Below are 13,111 nucleotides of genomic sequence, written 5' to 3'. Positions count from 1 at the left end.
ATTTTCTGTGTAATCTCCTCATCTCTTACCCCTGACTCCCAATACTGAACATGCTGCAAACAGTGGATTGGATAAAAAAAGATTCTGACTCTATACCCAGACCAGAATCAGACTCTGCAGTTACTCCTGCTGATGAACCTCCTGCAAGATTCAATGTCATCTGTGCAATAAAGACCTGGAAAAAGGACAGACCTTACTTATACACACAAGAGCCAGAAGTCAATGATAGCATTCACACAGACAGGGAGAAGACAACAAGAGATGCTAAGAAAGGATGAAGCAGTTATTGCTTTGATTTGAAGTATTATTTTTTTTCAAGCTAATTTATTTTGTCACTCTCAGATCTGATCACAGCAACAAAGAGTAGATCACAGAGAAATTAAGAACACTGGTCTGGTTCAGGAGATCTTGTTGCATTCACCCATTTTCTTATATTTTGAATTTTCTTTCAGATACAAACACAATTTATGAGGTCCAGACCTTTGGTAGAGTCCTGTGCAGTCAGTCTGCTGTTATTAAGTTTTTCACTAATGATTGTATATTTCATTAGTTTGAAGACATTCTGAGTTTGAAAAATAAATGACACTTCAGAATTATGTCAACATTATTCTGTTTGGCTGCATTTGAAATTATAATAGAATTGTAAAATTATGCATAAAATCTGTCATCAGTAATTTAATGATATTATTACCTAATGTCAGGTGTTGTAGATGTCTGTATATGTTCACATGCAGGTTTATGAAGTCTCTGTCCATCGGAGCATCCATCCTGTCCTCTGTTTCTGTGATGGAATCTTCTCCTTGACCTCCTCCTCACGCTGCAGCCATCGATCGCCTTGCTGTGGTGAGACGTTTTTTTTTTTCTTTGAAGCCACTTTCATATCGAGACATTTCTTCTTTATTTCAGTGACAGTCAGTGACCCTCAGGTAACACATTCGTTTTTTCCAGCACTTTTTTTTTTACAGTCTTTGTATTATCAGGTCCTTTAATTACTCTGCTGATGCTGTTAAAATTACAGATTTTCCTTTGTGAGGCAGAACTTCAAACTCCAGACTCATAAAGGTCTTCTTTTTACTGTTTTATACCATTTTCATGAACGAATACTTCTTGACATATGGGGCAGGAAGCTTTGTATAGTATTACTGGGTCTCTGGGTCTCTCTAAGTCTCATGCATGTGCTCTCAGATAGACATGACAGATCATTTACACAGTGATCTGAAGTTAAGAGCGTTTGCTGAATCTGACATGACATGGTCATATGAGCTCTTCACACAAAAAAACAGCAAGAGAAATTTAAGATAAGCAACCTAATGCAAAAATGTTCTTGCATGAGGCCCTTTATGTGCACAATAACCACAGCCCTGAAGCTCTGACGGAGCTAACCATTTAATTTGCATTGTCACTTATGTTTGGATCCTCCTAGATGGACAAATAACAAACTGTGCAAAATAAAAATTCACCTTGTATTTGCTTGCTGCAGTGGTTCTCTAAGGGGGATTGTTATCAGAATCCAGCACTGCAAAATGAAAAAGACTTCACAGCTCTAGTACCATGAGTTTTTCTGCATTTACGGTTCAATTGACATAAGCAGTCTTTATGACTACAGTTAATGTCCTCACGATATCAAAATATCACTTCTTCATGCCAGACTGATTAGGGGACAGCTTCATCAAGGGGTATGCTAAATGTTGCATATTAATTAGGCTGTCTAAAACAATACTTTGCTATAATAATTCATGAGAAAAACAAGCAGATTTGTAAAAGCTGGCAGAAAGAAACAGATATGTTCATGTCTACTGGCAGGCGTGCACATGCTCAGACTGCTTTGTTACTTTACGTCTGATGAGTGTGATCCCAGAGGCACATTACCATTTCACAGGCAGTCCCAAAGATGCATCAAGGGCACGTCTCTGTCTGTCGTCCTCCTCGGCTCCGCTAAACTTTTATCCACTTTCTGTACTCTGTCACCTACTACATGAAAGGAAAGTCACCGCTTGCATTGTTTATTTATTTTATTTTATTTTTTTTCAGTCTATGTCTGTCTGTAATCTCTTCTCAATTTGCTATCTCCCTCCTTTCCTTCTTGGTATCTGCTTGAATCTATTTCCTTGGCTGTCTTTAAATCGCTGGTGCCATTAAGTTTCCTCATGACTCATTACACATTTATGTGCCTAAAAATAACAGGATTAAACGACTAATGAAAATCAACATTAGCTCAGACTTCTTGCATTATGATTAGGGCAAATTAAGTGTGTGTGTACTCATGTGTTTATCTGTGTGTCTAAATTTGTCTGTTTATGCCTCATGTTGTTGCTAAAATGCAGAACAGCTGAGTTCTTAGATTTTTGGCTGAACCGCAGAGGCCAGCCAAATGGGTTGCTGGGTAGCTGAGTGCGTAAGTAAGTAAGTGAGTAATGAAGTTACACGATTGGTCAGTTTATGGGCCAAGAGAGTACGAACCACTATGTCTGGGGCTGGGGGCGGGATTATCATGAGCAACCAAAGCAGAATGTCTGCTACTGTGGCAGAGATTATGAGCAAAGTCTAAAAACTGTTCGTATGTTGTTAAAGGGATAGTTCACCCACAAATGAAAATTCAGTCATTATCTACTCATCCTCATGCTGATTGAAGGTCTGATTATTTTGTTAGTCAACAAAACACTGCCGGAGTTTCACAGGAAAAGAGTGTTGCAGAATCTCTTAAAGACTGCTAGTGAATGGTGACCAGTTTTCAAAATGTAAAAAAAAAAACAACAACTAGGAAAATATAACTTTCCTCCATAATGCCTGTCTGACATAATCCAAGTCTCCTAAAGCCCCAGCATGCCATTTGCACACCGTCACACCACACACACCCAGTTCAGACAGTGTGCATGTACATGTGGCTCCAAACTAAAGCTAAAGATTCAGGCGAAAAATGAGTAAATAATACTTTATAGTCAGCTTGGCATGTTGGGGCTTTAGGAGACTTGGATTAAACCAGATGAGCAGCCTGGAGGCTAGGGATGTGCACAATTATTCAACTATACGATTAAACGTCCCCACTCTCACCAGTTGGCACTAGAAATACTAGTTGTTTTATTTACCTGGCAACCGCAGATGTTTATGTCAGCAAAGTCGGACAGCTCATAAAACCAACACAATTTGGTGTTTTAATCTAGAAAATGGAAATAATGTTGAATGTAGACTGTGACAGAATAAGATGATATATATATTCAGTTGACTGGAGAAACGTGACCACATTAAGCACATACACAGACGTAAACCTGCAAGCAGAGCTGCTGCTGCTGCTGCTGTTGCTGCAGGCTGGCAGTTAACATCAGCTCTGGGTCCTTTACCCACAGACACCGTCATCCTCTTTGGTCTGAAAAGGTGAAGCATTTAGTGAGTTGTTGTCATGTTTTGTACATTAATGTGTAAGGTTTTTATTGAACAGCACAAAGTAGCGCACATTTAATTTAAAGTATGATTTGGCGACTGTAGACTCTGATAAATGGCTTCAAATGGCTCTTAATACACACAGTATTTTAACATTATAAATTAATAAATTCTGCAAAATTTTAATAGCTTTAAGAGTGTTTCCTTAGTGTTAGACAAGTCGACTAGTCGCCAGGAACATCCCTACTGGAGGCATTTTATGTTTTTATTCTGCTGCTTTTTATATTTGAAAACTGGTTGTCATTCACTTCCATTGTCCTGTAATAATGACTGGATTTTCATTTTTGAGTGAACTATCCCTTTAATAAGTGACGCATTAATGTGTTTTCATGAGATTACCCATATGTGGTCAGTTTATCCAAATAACATCTGTTTGGAAAATTTGCTGCAACATGTTTTGGTGACGCGAGGGGCTGCAGGCTGGTGTTACATCATATTTGGTTACCCACCAGATCCTGCGACCCACATTGTTTGAGGAAGAACTCAGATCCTTTACTTAAGAACAGTATCGGATATGTTAAATACATTTAATAAAGTACATCATTAATACTGAAGAGTGATGTAAAAGCAGCATTTTAATTTAGTTTTATGTGTTTTTCAGTTGTTTTTTCTGTTTGAAAAACTGGTTACCATTCACTTCAATTGTTTGGGAGATTCTTCAACACTGTTTTACTGTGAAACTAAAGCAGTGTTTTGTGGACTGAAAAAACTAAACCTGACCTTCAATTAGCATGAGGGTGATGAGTAGACTGAATTTTTATTTTTGGGTGAACTATGAAGATGAAGATGATCTGAGTTCATCTTCCAACACTGCAGGCCACATAATCTAATGGGTTACCAAATATAGTGTAACACCGGGTGAGATCACAGCAGTCAGTCATGATACAGTCATGTCTTGCTTGAGTTCACTTCAGTGTGATCAGTCTGCTGGTGATGACAGGTGTAATCCTACATTTAGTAGGCAGTAGTTGTACATTGTAGTAGTTAAGTTCTTTTTCTTTGTTTTTATCACAAGTGGCAACCAGCATTAGGACGCATTACCACCACCCATTGTGTGGGAGTGTGAAGTGCTTTTAGTTAGTGTTGCTGGGAAACCAGAGGCGTGTACAGTTGCGTAGTGACTCGGCTCTCTAGCCTGACATTCAAGGCTGTCATTGGCAGTGACTGTTTCTCTGTAACTATTGTGCATATGACAATAAAGCTGAAAAGTCTATCATGATCGCAAAGTTTCAAATCAGTAGATTCAAATAATTATCGATCATGTAGGTCGCTCCAAAAGGAGGAAGCAGCTAAAGTGATAAATAAATTTGTTGTAGTTTACACGCAACACTGTACTGATAGTTGCCCATCCAGCTTCCCATTTTCTCCTGCTTATCCACAGTCGGGTCACAGTGGCAGCAGGACAAGCAAGAACTAAAAGTAACCGAAATTAAGACATTGAAAGTAATTTTGCTCCTGGCCTCTGTGTTGTTCAAGGTGTGACTTGGAGAGCCACTCTCAGTATGTTGGCTACAAATTGCAGCACAGCACAATGGATTAGTGCGGCACTCGTCAGGTGGAATTTTCAGGCTGCCTTGGGCACAGTCGTAAAAACAATGGCTGGTGGGTGTAGCTCACATTGTGGAACTAGAAAATTTCGCACACAATTTTGAGTGTGCCTGAGGCTCGCTGCCGACTAGTATCCCCACCATATTGAAGTATTAATAGCATTTATCATTGAGGTTGCGTGTGTCTGTGTGTGTGCATGTGTGTATGTATGCGAGTGTGTGTGTCTCTGTGTATGTGCCTGCGTTATCATGCGTGTTTGTATGTATATGGGTGAGAGTGTGTGTCAAAAAAAATCCCCTTCCAGACACAAAGAACAGCTTTTGTGTGTGTATATATGAGAAGTTGTGTCAGTAAGCAGGACAGAACTTAGAGCTCGACATTCAATTAAGCCAATCACAATCAACCTTATCAATTTCTGCCCAGCAGCTGTGAGTGGACATGTATCCACTGTGTAGACAAGATGGACACTTCATGAATGAATGAATGAATTTAACATTAACCAGCTCAAACTTTGAATTTATTAACAATTAAAATAGACTGCAATCTAAAATGTCCAAGTTGGACACAGAAAGACACAGACAGAGACAGACAGACAGGCAGTGTTTTTAAACTGTTAATAACTTCACACTTTGAGCTGCTTCAGGTGTAATTCTCTCTGTATGAGGTTTTAATTGTCAAAAAACAGCTTTAGGTCAATCCACCAATCAGAAGACAGGACAAACCTCAGGTTGGTGAAACTGGCCAATCACCTGTATGTTACAGCACAGAGAAATTTGAATACTGAAAGGACCAAAAGAAAGAAAGAACCTGAAGAAGATCAAGGGTTGAATTTATGAACAGTTGAAATAGACCACAGACAAAAATGTCAAAAATGGACACAGAAAGACAAAGACAGACACAAACAGAGAGTGACAGAGACAGACAGAAACAGACAGAGACAGAGACAGACAGAAAGACAGTCATTTTAATCTGTTAATAATTTCAAACCTTGAGCTGCTTCAGGTGTAATTGTCTCTGTATGAGGTTTTAACTGCAAACTCAGGTTGATAAACTGACCAATCACCTGTGAGCAACGGGACAGTCAGTTTTAAATACTCCAAAAAGAGGCAACAGTTGAGACAACGTACCTCTCAAACTACAGCTGTTTAATGAAACACCGTAATTGCTACAGCTAAAAACCACATACGGTGAGTGAGAGGACAGGTTGATGAACACGATGGTGAAAAATTTATTTCTGTGGTGTGAAAACTGAGGCCACCACCACGATGGAAAAAACTGGGATCACCTGCTTTCTTCCAGAAATTTTGGCTCTCGCTTAACATGGGAGTGAATGGGGCAGTTGGTTGGATTTATTGTCTTTTTGGACCTCGGCCAACCAAAACCATTTGTCTGTTTGCTTCGGCGCTCACACCTCTGTGACCAGCTCGACTTTTCCTATAATCTGATGTATAACTTGTGTATGTAGAGTGAACACTGTGGCCGTGGACGTGAGTTTAAAAGAAAATTTCTAGATGATTTTACAGCTCCTCTCCACTCTAGTGATGACATCACCTACTCTAGCTCTAATGACTGCACGCAATACACACCCATTATAAAGTCTGAAACACACTGAAAATCTCCCAAAACGAAAACTGTGATTTCATTAAAACTGTTGTAGTTATGAAAATGCCGTTTCCTGTGAATAAAGGCCGCAGTTACATTGGTGCTGAAGGAGTATTACCTGAGATTTGGGACACAGTTCACTGTTGTGTTGACTGATGTACAATTTTTCATCTGATTCCATGAAACCCTCCTTTGATTGTGTTGGTTTGTGTTGCCAGGAAACACAATAATAGGCCTGTATTAAGAAGCCTTTCAGCACAAAGTAGACTTAACTGATGGTGCAGAATGTTGCTGCTCGGCCGAGAAGGGAGAACAAGAAAAGGCCACAGATTAAAGCCCTGTGCAGTATATAGTGTTTGTGTGACTGTAGTGCTCCACTGAGTAGAGATTCAGGTTAATTTTCAAGTAAACCTGTGAGCAAAATTGTTATGCATCAGTGGAATCTTTTCCATGTCTCAGGATATGATTTCGTCAAAAAGTTAATCCATCTTGACCTCTCTATAATTGGAAAAATGCAGAGTCATCATATACCACCAAACTTCAACTGAGCCTTTTTTGCCGGACCGTAGCAAAGCGAGGGTCAGCCCTGTGAACAGGAATATGCAAGTTGCATAACTATCTTACACCAGCACAGTTGTCATAGCAAATGAACTTGCGCCTATTTTGTAGGCCCTTGGGCAGGAGATCTAAAACTGAAGGTAAAATGAAAACATCTTGTGCACGGCACTTTGTAGTTGAAACCATTTGCAGCACAGACCTGCTAAAACCTGGTCGAAGCACAAAGTCTGTGGTGCAACATGTCTGTCTGCACACGCAAACACACAAGTCTCCGTGATCAGAAAACATCTTCATTTATGTTCAAAAGTGTGCATTTGTGTGTTTTTGTCTTTAAAATTATTCTCACTAATAAGGAATAATGAATTATTACTATAATTATAAAGCCTAAGAAATCTCAGTAGACCTGAAAAGTGCACATGGGATGGGATCACAGCTGTCAGATCATCTTTAACAGATCAGTCACATGACAGCTGGAGCAGCTCTAGTGTTTGTGTCTGCGTGTTTATTGGGATTCAGAAAAACAAAGATTTACCAATTATGATCTATAACATACAAAATGAACATCATATCTGACCACGAGTCCAGCCCAACCCGGGCAGGAGAAGTTACGTGGGCCTCTGTCAGACCCTGATGCTGGTTGGATAACCCGTGTGTAACCTATGCGTAATTCTTCCAGCAAACTTTAGAAACACTTTCTGATTGTTTCCTCCACCCACAGTAGTGGGTGAGGAAGGGAGGAGGAATGTGCGGACAATACAGAGCCTTCAGCGTGGCGTGAATGCTGTCGTCACGCGAGCGTGAAGCTGACAGGATGTTTGCAGATGAGGGCTGAGGCTATCGCTAGTGGGTTCATCCCTCACCCATGGACCACATAAGAATTTTAGTCCACAGCCACTTCCTACTTGATCAGTTTTTTTCATCAGCTAGTTAAAGGTATGAACTGCAGTGCTGTATATCTAGATCAGGGTCTCAAACTCAGTTTTCTTGGGGCCACTGATGATATTGGTATCTTTTAGGGGGGGCACTTGCAATATTTCTGAACTTTTTTGCTTCCATTACTGACATATTTTCATCATACTTAACAATCAAATGTAAACAGCAGTTTCTAGACATTTTTATATACGTTAGTTAGCCGTCCATTGGACACTCAGCTTTCCTAGATACAAGTATGGGAGACTCCAAGGAAAAAAGGTTGGGAACCAGTGATTTAGAGCATTTACCAGAAAGCCATTAGCCTCAGACACAAAGGTTAAAGTTAGCTGATGACAAGACTGGCGGCAAAATGGTGTTTGTAAAGTAGGCTAGACCTGCACATGTGCACTTGTGATCAGATCGCCCAAGACATATATTAATGCAAGGTGTAAACAGGCTCTATTTGCATAAGTTTGGTGGAGGTAAAGGTCAAACCCAGTGCCTTAACAATGTTGGTCTTTATCACCGTGGTAACTCAGAATCACAAGCTCTAAGTACAGGTGTCAGTGCACCCAAGACGCAAGACCTGTTCACTCAGACCACATTCAGAGGAGCCTGGGTCACATGTGGCCACATCTGTGTGCTCCATATGTTTGGGATTTATTTTTCAGGTCTTTTCTGTAAGGAATATTTTCTTTATTGATTAATCAGTTGATCATTTGCTTGATTAATTGATTTTAAAATGTAAGAAAATGCTGATCAGCATTTTTAAAAGTGCTCAAATGTCTTGTTTTGTCCACAACTCTGAGAGAGGAGTAAAGAAACCAGAAAATATTCATATTTGAGAAGCTGAAATATCAGAAATTAGCTGAAATTATCAAAACACCTGAAGATTAATTTAGCAGTTGATTAATAATCAGTTGTTCAATTAATTGTTTTAATGTTTTATTTTATTTCCCCAGTGAAGAAATGAAGGACTTCAGGGAACACCAATCCCACAGAGGACGGCCGCTGTTGAGGAGTAAAATGTAGAGGAGAGTGAGGTGAAGATTATTCATAAGCTATCACAAAAACAAGCCATGCAGCCCGGGGCTCCAGCAATACATTCTCCTCAAGAGTCACGCCTGGTAAAGATGGATGGCAGAAAGCAAAGGAAAGACAGGAAACATAACCACATGTGGTTCTTCCAGCCCGCTTTCTGTGTGACAATACCATCTGACATGTCTGGTCTCGGGGCAGCAGGCAAAGGAAAACGTTTTTTCTTGCAGACCCCTTTGTGCGATCACGTCCCAAAGAAGCAGCTTTTCTAAACTCAGACACACCATTTGCCATTCATCTCATACCACCACCCTCCTCCTCCTCCTCCTCCTCCTCCTCCTCCCGTCTCCTCCTCCCGCCTACTCCTCCCCACCGCTCACCGTGTTCCTGATAAGCACTCTGCAGACAGCACCTCTGCTGCCGTCAGCTAGACAGATGAGCTTCCTCTTCCCCACACACAAGCTTAAATACATACACAAGCACACACTCAGGCCTTCATGTGTTGGATTAAATAAATGCTTTTTCATGCACTATAATGTAGTTATAAACACATATGTTTACAATTTTTGTCGAACAATTATAACATCTCACATAACGACATTCATCACTGCAACTGTTTTACTATTGTCTTGTTTGCTATTTACTATTTATGCAGCAGCTACCATTTATCGGCAGCTGTGTTTGTGAGAATCAGTCTTGCCAGTCTTCAAGTTATCCGTTGAAAGTGGTGCAGCCAATCAGTTTCCTCGGAGGTACTTATGGCTAGTTGTAGTTTTAGGAAAGAATTTCTTCATTGAAAGAGGAGCGAAGAACTCCACTGAAGGCTTTTGTTGATGGAAATGATGTTTTCACTCTTCTCGTGACTGGCTTTGGCAAGAGTTTGATCTGAAGTAAGATTTTTTTTTTTTTTTTTTTTTTTGAAAAGTGCAAGCCCTTTTCCAAATAGTTTCTAAGGACGACTTTGCAGATGGTTCTGTGTAACAAACTTATCAGTGTCAACAGGAGGAGTTATGGTGAAAGGGAAGATTATTTAATATTGGGGTGTATGAGGTATTTGTCCATTGTCAGTGTATTATTTACAGTAGATGCCTATTGACACACCCCCAGTTTGGAGAAGCAACAGGAGGTCAACAGCAAAATGGATTTTAGCCACTTAAAAAACTCATTATCAGTTCAGGTCTTCACTGTATGTAGAATATTTTTACCACTTTAGTTTCCTGTCAGACAGCTTTTTCTGACGGTAAACCACCATTATATAAGCCAAACACCGTTCTCCACACTCCATGGGTAAAATCAGTCATTTTACCCCACAGAAGGTGGGAGATACTGCTGTACCACTGCCTTGATATGATTGTTATTTGTTTGTGTTACTGTGTGACCTCTGCATCTTAAAAGGATAGTTCAGATATACCAAAATCACACAATAACACAAACTAACAAATCAAGGCAGAAGTAGTTCAGTAACTCCCGTGATCTGTAAGGTAAAATTACTAATTTTACCCATGGAGTTTGGTTGGCTTGGAGAGAGCTATTTTTGGTTTATTTAAAGGCAGTTTACTTTTGGAAAAAACATTATCTGATGGCAATGTAAAGCAGCGAAAATATTCTAAATATAGTGTACACTTAAGCTGGTATTGATTTTTTATATAAGAGCAGTTTCCCATTGGGAAAGGTTGTCTGATGGCAAGGTACAGCATCAACATAAGATAAGATAAGACAATTCTTTATTAGTCCCCCAATGGGGACATATTAGCAGCAGAAAAAAATGAATAATAAATAAGTAAACATAACTAAGTAAAATAGAAGCAATAGGACATATAAAAAAGGAACAATATATACAATGGGAAATATTAAAAAGTAGGAACAATATAAGCAGGAGGAAATATCAAAATAGAACAACATATGCAATATAAACAAAGAATAGACTCAACAGTAGTGTTTTGCACATATTAATATTGCACTGTCAAAAATTAAGATAACATACCTGAGTGAGATATTGATATTGCACAATTTGAAGTGAGAAAATTACACCTGAGATAGTGATATTAAACAGTAAAAGCATTCACTGTTTTTTTTTTTGGGGGGGGGGGGGGGGGGGGGGGGGGTTTAGATGGACCTTTTTTTAAGTGTCTAAATAGCTTTTATTTCTGACCGTGTCCACAGCAGTACATTACTTAGCTTCTGTGGTGCTACTCCTCTCTTCTTCTTTAAACTGTGGCATGCCATGTACACACTGACTACCCAAATAGGTCAGACAGTCACATTAAATAATCTGAACTATCCCTTTAACAAGTACGTAAACGTGCGCAGAACTAAATTATGGTGTGTAATAAAGTATTGATTGAAAGTTTATATTCTCCTCATAAATGCTAAATAGGAGAGCTTTAAGTAAAGTGTTGTGTATTCATTGTGTCAGCTCCACCGGTAACCAAATTATTCACCCCTCCTGTGGGCCGTGAAGTCCATTGATCCAGTCCATGTTAACCAGCATTGATTTCTGCTTTGTTAATAACATTAGAGGAGCCACTAGTTGTGTGTGGACAGGTCTGTTCTTTGCTGGCTTATAATGATCACCCCCTGTGTATTTTTGTGTTCCCTGGGGACAAGATAGAACACAATTAGTCTGGACGAAGCTGAAGAAAATTGACTTGCTGACAACCACTGACAGGGTCAGTGCATGAATAACACTTGTTGAAATTTGCCTGAGCTGAGAGAAGCAACACAGGGGTCTTCTTTTATCACCATGTAGAATGTGCATGTTGTAACAAACAAACAAAATCACCAGCAAATCCAAAGTGGCCAGAAATAAAAAATATTTGCTCTGTTTTTTTCAGTCCAGACTGGAGGGCAGTGTCGTAGCAGAGAAACAGAAACGGCTCTTAAAGGGATTCCTGCAGCAGAGAGATGATGCATTCTACAGGCAACACTCCTCCAGCCTCCAAGTGTGGAAGTTCAGTTTACTCCGCTCTTGAAAAATGGAACAAGCCCCGCTCTCGACGCAGCCAGGGGCGAGACTTAATACTCCAAAACCAACAGCGGCAGAGGATATCATTAAGCAACACTGTCATGATCTGCCTCTGTGATGTGAACCAGAGTGCTTCTTGGAGCTGGACACAGAGAATCACACATCAGAAACCAGAACTGGCATGATGCTGTTTAAAGGTCTGCTGTGTATGATTTATGAGGATCTATTGGCAGCACACATGGAATACAATATTCAGATGCAGGTCTGGGGAGTAACAGATTACATGAAACAGGATTTTGTAATCTAGATACAAAAAGAAAATAACTGCAATCCATTACAATTACAGGAAAAAAGTAATCAGATTATAGATTAATTTCTTCAAAATGGGGATTATTAGTATGATTACAACATCCTACCATACACAGTGCACACACAGCTGTCAATTCATTATCATGACCTCGAAGTGAAAAAATGCTTTGCTGGGTGGACATTTCACAATTTTATGTCTTTAAATCAATCAATAAATAAATAAATTGCACACAACAAAAGAAGGAACAGCTGTACAAAGTAATAAACCTATTAATGAAGATAAAACACTTAGAGCTGCAATGATTGATCTGTTATTTATTGACTATTAACTGAATCTGCATCTATTTTGATAATTGATTAATTGTTGTGAGTAATTTTTTAACTTAAAAAAGGTCCGAATTCTCAGTTTCAGCTTCTTAAATGTGAATATTTTCTGGTTTGTTTATTCATCTCTGACAGTAAACTGAATATCTTTCGGTTGTGGGCATTTTATGGGCTCCACATATTTTTCAAGTCTTCCGTGCAATTATTTCTTTTATTGTTGCTCAATTTGTTGACCATTTTCTCCATCAATCGATTAGTTGTTTGACCCATAAAATGTCAGAAAATGGTGACAAATATTGACCGGCGTCCCTCTAATGACATCCTCAAATGCCTTTTTTTGTCCACAACCCAAAAATATTCAGTTTACTGAGCAAAGAAACTGAAAATATTCACTTTTAAGAAGCTGAAATCAGAGAA

This window comes from Lutjanus erythropterus, chromosome 8 (genome assembly GCF_056507025.1).
Source record: "Lutjanus erythropterus isolate fLutEry1 chromosome 8, fLutEry1.hap2, whole genome shotgun sequence".
NCBI classification, from domain to species: domain Eukaryota; kingdom Metazoa; phylum Chordata; class Actinopteri; order Lutjaniformes; family Lutjanidae; genus Lutjanus; species Lutjanus erythropterus.
This window is presented reverse-complemented; position numbering follows the sequence as displayed.